General features: G+C 41.1%; 1 protein-coding gene across 8 annotated transcripts in view; it reads left to right on the top strand.

Moving 5' to 3' along the window:
• Positions 1–12,270, top strand: part of bsk (mitogen-activated protein kinase dJNK) — a 64,962-nt gene that overhangs the window by 14,763 nt on the left and 37,929 nt on the right. For 2 of the 8 annotated variants that reach the window (XM_065486360.1, XM_065486357.1), the window contains exon 1: positions 3,464–3,566. The exons of 4 other annotated variants lie outside the window; for them this stretch is intronic. The gene's annotated coding sequence lies outside the window, so the exon portion shown is untranslated. Of the gene's footprint in view, positions 1–3,463; positions 3,646–12,270 lie in introns of those variants that run through there. 2 more of the 8 variants (XM_065486361.1, XM_065486358.1) reach the window with 1 other exon arrangement.

Below are 12,270 nucleotides of genomic sequence, written 5' to 3'. Positions count from 1 at the left end.
CCGTGGTGGCGGAATGAAAGAGCCCTACATAGCATTACACTATTATTGATTTCGGTCCTACCCACTACTGCTGCTGTGCCCAAACCTATTCTCATTGGCCCGACAAGGAATGGATTTGCACCGCCACTGCAATTTGATTGCTGCTGTGTTCAAGCAAACGTTTCTGAATGGTTTCGCCGATAACAATAAGTCAATTAGATAAAAGAACAAATGACAGTGGAATTATCTCGCGTAACTAGGTGAAATTACTAAACATTCACATGTCAGTTATTATATTTTCAGCATTTAAGAATTTTCAGTTCGTGTCGGTAATATGTTCATTGTAATGCAAACCATAAATTTAATTTTAAAAAATGTTCCCAAATACGGTTAACTGTAATGATTTAATTTATGAAGGCCGAAATTAATTGGTAGTCTGCTCTAAAACGAACACGATGAAAAATGATCATACACCATGTTGTGCCTGATTAAAACATGATATTTTTTTCATATCTCTAAAGTAATTCATAAATATTCCTTGTTAACTGCAAACAAAGAAAAACAACGGAATACGGACTGTCACAAACGATTTTCGTCTCACTTATTCACAACAGTTTTACAGTCCTGAAAATTCTTCCCTTAATTGAGCTCTTTTAAGTGCATTTTCCTAAAGTGCTGCCAAAATGCTACACCATATACTTTGGATGAAAAAAATTTGCATCTTAATGTAGCAAAACGCTACTTAAAAATCAAAAGTCAGCTTATGCCAACAATTGATTTTTATTCTTTCTCAAATTAAAGTTAACAACGCGTGGCGCGATCCAGTGATGGTCTGTATGACATTTTCCTTAGGATTGAGCACGCAAAGCATTAAAATGCAAATGCAGACGACGAGGGGACAGACACGAAGAGAGAAAAAAAAAACAAGGATTAACTTTGAGAAACGGCAGATTTGCTGCTTTCGCGACTCTACAAAGGCCCTTAATCCGGCGTTTACCGCTGCACAACTTTTAATTTCCAAATGCGGCCGTAAAACCGCGCAGCACAACTTTTCGCCCGCCGCTCGCGAGGGCACGAACTAGAGCCGAGAGCAAAGGGCCACTGATGAGGGTGCACGGACGAGTTCATTAATTACTTAAAGTGACATTACTACAACTCAAGAAGGCAGGCAGGTAGGAAAGAGAGGAAAGCGCTCCTTCCTCGGGGGCGCAGCAACCACGCCACTGCTGGGGTGGAAATACACGATATTATCGATCTGCTGAATGAAGGCTCTTCTCCTTTCTCTCAACGGGCCGGGCGCATGCGTGCTCGCTGGCTGGACGGTCGGCGGTCGGTCGGCGAGGCCGCCGCCACTCCACCCCTGCAGCGCAATTACATATTACCCGCCGTCAGGTCGCCGCGATGCATCCGAAAAAGCAGGAAGCTCCCAAAAATGTATTTTTGATATCCAAACCTTGGACAATTTAGACTGGAAATGGGTTTGGATGCTCAACTGAGTTATAATTTTGGTTTTAATCACTCATATCTATCAAATTTGTTTTGCTAAAATAACAAACACAATTCAAAAAATGTTTTTACATGTATATTCAACAATATTGTTTCTCTTTTTAACATATTGATTTGCACATTTGTCAACACAAACAAATAAATTGGATATACAAGCGATATTATATAATATGATCAGTTGTATAAAATGAATTACTAATTACTGGAACATATATCATTAGCAAAAGGTTTGCAAAGAAAGTATCTTAAAGCTAAAAATGCAACTAAATACAATCAAAATCATTAAAATCGGTTAAACCTGGCATTTAAACGAAGAGTTCTTGATCCTCTATTTCAGATTCCTTTTTGGTTTGAGTTCATTTTTTATTTATTTTCTCATAAAAAATGGAAACATGCATACTTTCTTTGAATATCACTATTAAATCCGTATTATTTCTTTGAATTGATGATAAAATTGCCTTGAAAATAAATATTATGGAAAGCTTACAACACACCGTCAGAGCTTCAAATGATATTGTAAAAAAGTTAGTTGGCAGATTTTTTCCATTCAAAACTAATTCATTAAATATAAAATTGTAAAAAAAGGATCGATGAACACGCGTTTCAAACCATTTCTCATTTTTTTACACGTTCCTCTTTCCCGAAACGCTGGGTATCCAGCTGTGCCGCTCCCTCTCGCACAAGGGTTGTTGGCTTCTAGCATTTGCACCCCCGCCCTATTCTGGTGCTAGTTAGCCACTCGCTTGTTCGCGTGTTTCCTTCGAGTGCCGACGCACTTGATTCAATTATTCCCGATGCAATTGAGCTTCAACAGCTGAACTCATTGCATTTCTATACATTTCGCTGATGACAGACAAGTGTTTTTTCCAACCGGATCGTGGATGCAGTTGTCAGGGAGCGAATTTGAATTTCAAACGGTTTAGACACCCCCCGCGGCCACTAATTAAACTTGCTGATTGAGACGTTTAGGGAAATGATGCAGCTGCCTAAAAGGCTTTTGAATTTGACATGAGAGAATACGTTTATTTCGTGCCTACATTGCAGCAAACTTTGTGTTAAATTGAATTAACTTAAGAAATATTAAAATTTCCAGGAAGTTTTCTTACCTAATCATTGCCAGTAAAACAAATTACACGCTTGACTGAATATGCACCATTCTTCGTCTTTCACACTAAAGTTTCAAGTGGCTTGCGACCGATATCGCACGCGGTTGCACGGAGAAAAAGGATGCTCGCTGCATAATTTTCGGCTTGATTACCCATGCATTCCACGGTTCCCTCTCACTCTTCTGAACTCGTAAGTAAAATTAGAAATTAATTAAATCGCACTGAGGGATGCCATTCCTCTCGGTCGGTGTGGGTGCGTGCTGCATAAATTTTACGGGGTTTGCGTGCACTGCCTCACTCGATAATACAAAAATTCCTTCCCTACAGATAATGTTAGCGTATCAATTAAGAACCTGCTACTCGGCTGCTGTTTCAATACTTTTTGATAAACTATACCCTCCTGCTTGTTAGCTTTATAAAGTAGGTTGTTCAAGCGCCAAGAAGATACTTTGTAATGTTTGAAGAAATATTCTTGATAAATTTTTAGCGCTCACTTTTTTAACACAAGCAAACATCTTTCATAGATATATTTTAATACCAATATAAAAACTGTTTTTATTTGCAAAGTTTATTGCTCTATAGCTAAATCTACCTTTCATCGTTCGATAAAATATTTATTCAGCGGTGAAGGGAGTGAGCTTGTGGATCGATCCTCTCTGATACTATAAATGACGGGCCGCGTGTCGTGACCAATGAAGCTCAGATTTTTATTCTTTATTGTTGAGTAAAAATGGAGGCATATAACTCCATCGGACGGCAGTTGGTCAGCGGAAAGCTGAAGCGAAGGACCGAGTCGGGTTGGAGAGAAAAAGGGCCGGTTGACATGCGCACGACTAGGATGGGATGCCGGCGCTGCCGTTGGGCCTACGTCGCACTCGCAGTTGGAGTTTTTTGGCCGAGTGGTGCGCCTCGCTGTGTGCTTGTTGGTAAAAGTGTGAGTGCGGCAGAGCCCTGAGTGCACCGGCAGACCTGCAAGTAAGTTACTCTGACGCTGCATGTGCGGACGACGACCAGTCCGATTCATCACGCCCGACGTTGTTAATTACCACGCCAGGTGCGATTGATGTATGGTCAGTTTAAACTCTGTTGTCAACTAAAACTCGAGTTACAAATTCCATTTCAAAGCCACCACTGATACAAAAATCGGTGCTGGTTTTATGCGTATATGTAATTTTAAGTCCACCCGACTGATTTGAAATTAAGAAAAGGTTGGGGCATTTAAAAATGCATTCATAACTTAAGTCTAAAAGCCGGTGAATTCGGCAGGACAGTTATTTGAAGATGAACATTTGAAGCTGGTAAAACTAGTGAAATCCTCAAAATAGAAATATTTTTGCTTTATTTAATAAAATAACTGGGAATGAACTTTTCAGGTGATCACTTTTTCTGCATGAAAACAATAATAATATCTTTTAAACCATCAAACCCTTTCATGCGGCTAAACTAAAGAGGGTTCGACTAAATGAATCGATAATGTAATTCCTGAGATTCATTTGATCCAGACAAGCAATCAAAACAACTGTCGGTTTGACGGATTCACAAAGTCTCTCGGCGCAAATCGAGATTGCGCTCACTCGAGTGATTCGGTTAGCCATCGAAGTGAGGTTTCGCAGGCAACAACATTCGATCCAAGCGGCGGCGTTTGTTCTCTGGAAGAGCCGTTTTATTATGCAGCTTTACGACTTGGCACATTACGTAATTATTGCTGACCGACCATAAAGGGCCGAGTGCGCGGCTAATTTGTACAAACTGCACGGGTGCCGTAACAAACTTACAACTACGGAGAACTTTGTTTTGCATGCATACGTGCTCTAGTTGCATGCAAAGTGGGGTTCAAAACCAACTTTTGAAAAAAACATATTATGCAGCTTCAAAAAAAGATTTATCGAACTAACTTGATTCTTTACGACTTTAAAACACATCTCTGGAAGAGATGGGATGGGTGATATAAATTGGATCTGAACCTTCAAACATATATTGAAAATTACTGAAGATATGATCTACTTACATTCACTTCACTCTGCCTGAATCTTTAATGAATTGTAATCATAATCAAATAAAAATAGCACTTAAGTACCAACTGAAACGTTTAATACTTTAACTACGTTAATATCATGTTGGTTAATTCTCACAATCAGTCATAAATACATTAATTTTAAAAATACAAAAATTACCAAATGTTCATTTCGTTCATTTATATAATTTTGGCAGCCGCATCAATTGAAGGCTACACTTAACTGTGACTAATTTGTAGTATTCAAGGGCCACGCTCATAAATCAATTGTTTTTTTCGTGCGTCACATTTTGATAAGACGATGATGTGTTAAACAAATCCAGAATGTCTGTCGCCTAATTCGAACAATAATTATACTGATTCACTGGACTCCGATATCTGTATTTATCTGTGAGATGCGTCACCCGACCGAGAGCACGCGAATTCACTGTCAAATAGCGGTGCAAAGCGTATGACTCACTCTTTACCCGCGAAACAGGTAGCTCGCGCCGGAATGCAGGAAAGTGAGTGGACTTGTAAAAAGTGCACTTTGGTGGTGTTGATTCTTTATTCTGATCAGATGAATCGTCGTTTCACGCAGCGCTCTGATCTGAATACTAATTGACTCACTAATTGCTGTTAAGACCACAACTTGTGGAAGTCAGCAATCAATTTGTTCAACTCCTACAAGTGATATAAAAATATACACTCCTATCTTCTTTGTTTCTTATTTTTCTCTTTAAACTATGAGTCGGAAGTTATGGGCGTTGAATTTTAACTTTACGATACATAAATGTTATTGATTCTTATCGCCAAGATCCGTCTTAATTTTCGTGGTATTAAAAATTTGCTACAGACGATTTTAATGATCTGTATGTACATTACGAAATTTTGCAATCGGTAATGATTGCGAGAGTGGGTTCAAGGCTCTCACGTCAGTAAGATCACGAGCTAATTGCTGAAGGGCCGCGTGGCTGCTCGCTGAATTTTGGACCCTCACTCTCCACTGCAGCACGGAGAGAGACTTTGGCACAAAGCGGATGCACTTGGACAAAGCGCTAAATCCTCAGTAATTGGATCAGCCAATATTTTGGAAGTAAGCAACGCTCACTTCGAATCGATAGGCAATTCCAGCCACGGCGTGAAGTGCAGGCAGATAATCGTTTTCTCTCTCTATCTGGAAATCGATGGACTTCATTTGCATGACGACTCAATTTGGAGAATCATCGAAAATCTGCCGCTCAAGAGACCGAGAGAGAAATTATATTCTGCTTGCTGGAAAATTTCATTAAACGTGAGCTTTGTTCCAGATTGATTAATCTCTGGGAAGCCGCGTCCTCCCTCACAAGGGGAGCGTGCCGGAATCCGCTTTAGCAGCTCCGCTGATTGCAGTTTTCCTACAATCTTTCCTGCTCTTTATATCAAATTCAATAGCTTTACCGCGCACAACAGTAACAGTTACAGATTTACGTCAAAATTCAACAAAGACTAAAACACTTGAAAATATTTATTGTATTTCGGACGCCATGGGACTCGATACTGATTCTTGCAATGCTCATTGTTAAATATGTTGCTACGATTACTATTAGCTGTATTTGCATTGTTCAATTACGATGACTTGTTGACATGGTTTGTAATATTCGCCCACTCCAAGTCCAAATTCAGTTAATTTCTCTAACTCTTGCACAAAAGATAAGATTTTGTGGCATCCAATTTTAAATTTATGTTCATCAGAATGACACAACGCAAGGAATGAATCTGTTAGATATTATTAACTTTTCCGGCCATAAAATATCAAACTTGAGAGTCGAACAGGGCTTAATTTCAAACGCCAGTTTTAGCCATAAATTTCTCTCCCTTTTCATTTGAATTTTTTCTGTTCTTGGAAATTGGAAGTTGCTACCGAAAACTAATAGCTGACATTCGCACCCCAGCGGGAGGACTTTCTATCTTGGAAATCGCTGCAGACTCGATTAAGGCTCCCCTCGGCCGAGAATCGCAGGAAAAGTTTCCTGATCCGCCGTAAATCAGGCTTGCTTTGAAGTGGCATTGTGGACACTGTCACCGAGCAGATTTTCGTCATCAACGGCTTCGCCGTCTGTGCGCAATGTTGAATACATTATGTGATGGTGAGCGGATCGATCCGAAAGTCTGCTGCTTTTGCAGCGCGCAGAATTGTCATCTCGAGGGAAATAATTCTAGCACGCGGCAGAGTTACAGACAAACTTTGTCACAATAATTCGCGCAGACTTTATTCATCTGCGAGTCTACCTGCTCTCTTTTAAGCGGCGCTTCGTGCGGCATCAGCGCTGCGCCGCCTTTATTGTGTTTTACGATTCATTAAAGGCGCGAGATTAGAAAGAGGGAGAGCGAAATTAATACGGCCCAAGATAAAGTGCAAGTTTCCTTCGGCCGCTATCGCTGCTCAGCTATGTTTGCCTTGAGTTGGAGTTGAAATGCAAATATCGCAGACAGATCTTGATAATTTCTGCCACCAAGGGATGTTACGCCGCCCGTTTGTTTGCACTATCGATTTGACAACTTTAAAGGGGTTCCAACTCAGACTTTAAAAACAGAATTCCTGTTTGCGTGAACATTGAAACGCAATCCTTCTGTTTTAGAAGCGCACAGAAGCGCTGAAAACTCAGGGCAAATATTTGAACGGTAAAGGAGGAGGTTTATAAATATTTAATTCGAAAATGAAAAGAAAACTGTGTTGGAAGACAACTTTCACTTATTTTGTGTTGCTGGCATTCTTGTATGAAGGCCTGAAGTTATCCTTTAGATAATTTTAACTTTTTAGGGACGAGAGACACCTATATAGAAACTCCCCGAAATTCCGAATACCAAAAGTTAATTAAACTTGCCGAACAAGAGAGCAGATTCCTAGCGAGCACGACAAAGGCAATAAGAGGCACGTGCGACGTGGTGAAATTCAGAAATTGCGTCTTGTCGGCCCAAATTGACCCTCGAGCTTCGCACTTTGGTCTTATTAGCAGCTGCGCAGCCCTTTCGCCGAGCAAGTTTGCAGTGGTTGTAGCTACTGCTTATCTCGCCGTGTGCTGCCTGAGCATTTTCCTCTCGCCCCTTGTTCCTTCGGCACTTCGCGTACGTTCGCATCGGTGCAACACGCGACAGCAGACAGACTTCCATTACGCAAATTTTGGTTTACGCCGTTGTATGCTTAGGCGACACGACGTGTTTCCCGGCGCAGATGATTTTGTAGCACATTAATTTGGCTTGCAAATTACTCGCGCCGGTGCTATTAAATAATAGCAGAAACACATGCTGCAGCTACTTCAACTTCTGCAACGACTTTAGTCTTTAGCTGTAAGTGCCGCAAGTTTCCAACTCGCTGGATAGTGAACGCGGCCGTTGTTGAAGTTCTCATAAATTTGTACCAAGGAAACGAGTTACTGCGTCCTGAGAGGCAAGTTGCAGTTCTCGAATTTTGAATTTTAAAATTAATTTTCTATGTTTTGAAGTACATGACGTTCATGGCGCAGTGATGTTGTGTTTAACATTTCACTCTGCGCCAAAAGCAAAAAATTCCCGAAATCGTGATTCTTGACGTCAGTGAAAAATGTACTCTTCCAATTTTGGTCCAAAATTTAATCTAGATGGAAATTTCGCACGAAGCTCGGTAAAGTTCATATGATCTATGGACATAAGCGATGGAGGAAAAGTTGGTCCGCGAGCTGGCGTTCAATCGGAGCGAGACAAAAAGTCTCTGCATCAGACTGCGTACGCACCAGCATCAATATTTAATCACAAAGTTGCCGTCGGTGGAGAGAAAGAGAAAGAGAGAGAGAGAGAGAGAGAGAGAGAGAGAGAGAGAGAGAGAGAGAGAGAGAGAGAGAGAGAGAGAGAGAGAGATAAGCTGGAACGTAAAAGTCGCAAACGCACGAATCCAAACTTTTTCGCAACCTCAAAGCCCGCGAGCGACTTCCCTTTCCTCCTCACACGAGCACACTCGTTGGTGCGCGGGTGAGCGAAGTTTGCTACGAGAAAATTGGCTCGTTTTAAGCGGTGCATCCTATTAAAAGCTGCACAAGGGGACTCGTCTTGTTATTTTTTACTATCGGCGCAATATGCGTTGCCCCGACCCTCGAGAAGCAAAGCTGATAAAGACGGCGAAATTGCCATGAATAAATTTGGGAAGGGCCTTGCTGCAGGCTAGAAACGTGAGAAATGGCTACATTTTCTGCGCTGGAAGCATTGCGAGTGAAAAAGTACGGGCATTCACTGGCGAAAACGAATTCGAACCTTTTTCCGCTTGACTTAACAGCAAACCATTTCTACAGCTCCGTTCGCTAATTTAAAATGCTGGAAAGCAAAACAGGTCCCAAATCACGATTCTGGATGAATTAACAAAAGCTAAAAAATACTACAACAACTGTCGCCGGCTGCATCAGTTTCATTAAAACAAACACAATTGGAACGCAATAATTATTATTGAATTAATTATGTTGGAAAGATGGAAATCGTCAGGTTGTCCTTAGTGAATATTTTCAGATCATCTTTTATAAGTGCGTTGCATAAAAAATTATTTATCTTTTAAGTTTTAGTGCATGATCAGTTGGAGAGGAACTGAAGTAAAAAATATACATTCACAGAATAGATGCTTATATCCCGTTTGAATTTTTCACCTGAATTTGGTTCCTGTCAAAAACAATTAAATTCTGAATACGAGGCGTGATTTACGCCGTTCGCTTAATTGAATCATTGAAAAAACTGAAAGTTTCGGCGGTTAGTGCGGCAGGCCATTCATCACTCGGCTGGATAACGAGCGGAGTGAATTTGTTTTTTTACTGCTCAACTCTCCAGAGGACCGCCAACCCAAGCAGTGTTATAGCGAAATGAGGAAAATAAATAATTTTATCGGCGCACATTCTGCTGCTAATTTGAAATACGAGTGTGACGTCAATACGCACACGTCCGTGCAGGTGAAATATTTCCCATTGGGACTCTGGGTGGAGAAGTTCTATTATAAATCTGGCCAGAATACTTTCGTGATAAAATTGGCACCGAAATGAGGTTCCGTTTGCCTTGTACGTGGAATGGCAAATCGTGCCTTTGTCCTTACTGAATTTTGTCAACTGTGAAAAATGAGTAACTCTTGTTCGTTTATCAGGCTATCCTGAAAAAAGACTCCAATAGTGTTCATTTATGTTGAGCTCCAATGGAAATGACATGAAATGAAAAACTCCATTGAGTAAAACATCAATTCAAATTTTTCGACCAGACTTTGAATTATGCTCGTCACTCAATTTTTGCCTGCCGCTCATAATTAAAATTTGCAATCAAATAGTGGCGTGATGCGAGACACGTTGAAATTTAAAGCATCAATTGAGTTTGGCGCCGGTATTAACGAGAACTCGCTCGTTACAATTTTTCTCTCGATAGCTTTTCAATTAACTCGGGTTTGCATTGAAAGAGGCGTCCACCTTTGCATTGGCATCGATCGACCAGATTCGTCTCTGCAAACATCTGACGCCTTTTTCAATTAACAGCTCTCGATCTCATTAACTTCACGTCGTCTCGACGTAGAAATCTACTTCTAAATCTAGAATGAAATAGAAATCGATCACCTTTTTGACTTAATTTGCAGGATTTCTTTTCTTTTTCATAGCAAACGTGTTACAGAAGTACAAATTAAGCTTAACGGCAACACACGGTGCTTGCAATTAACAAACGACGGTTGATAGAATAATGCAAAAATTGCGTATTGTTTCTTCTTGTTAAATTACAAGGTTTCCCTATTCAGAGCTTATCCCCGTTTCGGTCTCTTGCCAGTAATTGAATTGATCTTCATCTGCGGCCTAAACACGCGTCTTGTCAGCATCAACATGTCCCCCCGATAAACAACCAACCTCTTTTATACATACAAACGCCGGAGCACAGCCGAAATCACATCAGTGCACTTCACCAGTTTTCTTTTCTACTTGCTCCCCCTCGCTTGACGTTATAAATGTTCTTATAAAGCGGGAAAAGTTCATTTTCCCCTCCATTTCGAGCAGTGTATGGAAAAGTTTTGCACTAGACTCTTCCGAGCTGTTGCGGTGTGCAGTGTGTTTTTCACCAGATTTTTCATTTCCGTCTCAAATTAATGGCGAACGGGGGAGATGGAAGCTTTCGATTCCAGCAGCGCCTAAAGATTTAATCTGACGGAGAACGGAGGGAGTGCGCCTTCTGTGAAATGCTTTCAGGACTTGTGCTTCTTGTCGTGAAAGTTTGCAAGTGGGCAAAGACAGCGAATTTTTCTGAAAGCCCAGCAAAAAATCAGAAAGCTATTAGTTAAGAAGCTGAAAACGAAAATTCTTAATATCCCATGCAATTTAAAAATGGTTTGGTGACCAATGTAATGTGATTCTAATATTTGTCTTCGGAAAAAATTAAGCATATCTTTTTTGGTGATTACTTTGATCCCAAGTCTCGTTCTGGGTTAAACTTTTCTTTTAAACAGACGCGTCGTCTAAACTCCCTGCAGAGCGGAGAGAACGAACGAAATGACGTTTAAGTGTTATATAACTCGGAACAGGCAGCGCTTGCTTCCCCGCACTTTGTTAGCGCTGTTTGCGAATATGAGGTAATTCGAGGCGAAAACTGCTGGGCAAACAAACAGACCGCCAGTTAATTAGCACACGATTAAAAGGTGAGGGTGAAACCGCTCTTCACTCCAAATTTGCGTACACAAAGTGGCAACTTTTGATCGCAATTATTTGCGCACGCTTTGGTGGGCCGACTCGATCGACTCCGAGTTCGGCGCACAGGGGAGGCCTAAATGGCTCAGCGGAAAACAAATGTTGCAGCCGGGGGAGCAGACGCGGCCGAGCGTGCTTGCCGCTCCGTTCGCCGAGTGAGATGTATGCAACCCCTGCGGCACTCGCAATCTGGCCTCGAATTCAATTGGCCCCAACCACCGAGCGTGCGTGGCTTGCACTTTTCCTGATCGCCAGCCCTCTCAAATTTAATTGACAACTGGTCCAGCGTAATTGCCCTTGCTGCCTGAATTACGTTTTCCATCGCACTGGCTGTTGCACCGTGTTGGCGAATTTGATTATGTGGTAACGATATTTCTCCAATATAATGCGTTACGTGCCGGGATGACGCAGAACCCCCACCCCACCGATGGCCGCCGGCATTGTACGTAAAGGCCTAAACCAATTTAAGTATTTTACTATTTTTTTTTTCAAAAACGCTCCCATATAAAACAATTTACTAAATTTAAATGCACCAATGTTTGTAAAAATTACAAAATTTACAACCCCTCACATAAGGTTAAATCAATTAATAAATAAAAAATATAAATGTATGAGTACAAGCTGTTTTTGACTCGCTGTGTTCATGCTGCATTTTATATAATTATACCAAGGAAATTGAATTTTTGGGTATCATTTTCAATTCAGCCACAACAAAGCTTTTGAGAACCATAAGCGCATCGATTCGCTGTCATACTTATTCAAATTTTCGGCAACTAACGCAAAAATGGATACAAAGTAGTCAATTTATCACAGCTGCTCCATTAGCAACGTTGGAAGGCTTGAGAGCGAAATTGAATTCGAGCCGAATTGTTTACTCTGCTGTTATCTATCGAGCGGCGATACGGAAATTCCTGCATGCAAACGCGTGCACACAAAAGGAGGTCTTCATATTGCGTTCCACCCTCGCAGCCGGGGAGCAGAC

This window comes from Cloeon dipterum, chromosome 3 (assembly GCF_949628265.1).
Source record: "Cloeon dipterum chromosome 3, ieCloDipt1.1, whole genome shotgun sequence".
In the NCBI taxonomy this organism is placed as follows: domain Eukaryota; kingdom Metazoa; phylum Arthropoda; class Insecta; order Ephemeroptera; family Baetidae; genus Cloeon; species Cloeon dipterum.
The sequence above is the reverse complement of the archived record's forward strand: the minus strand, read 5'-3'. Positions and strand labels throughout refer to the sequence as shown.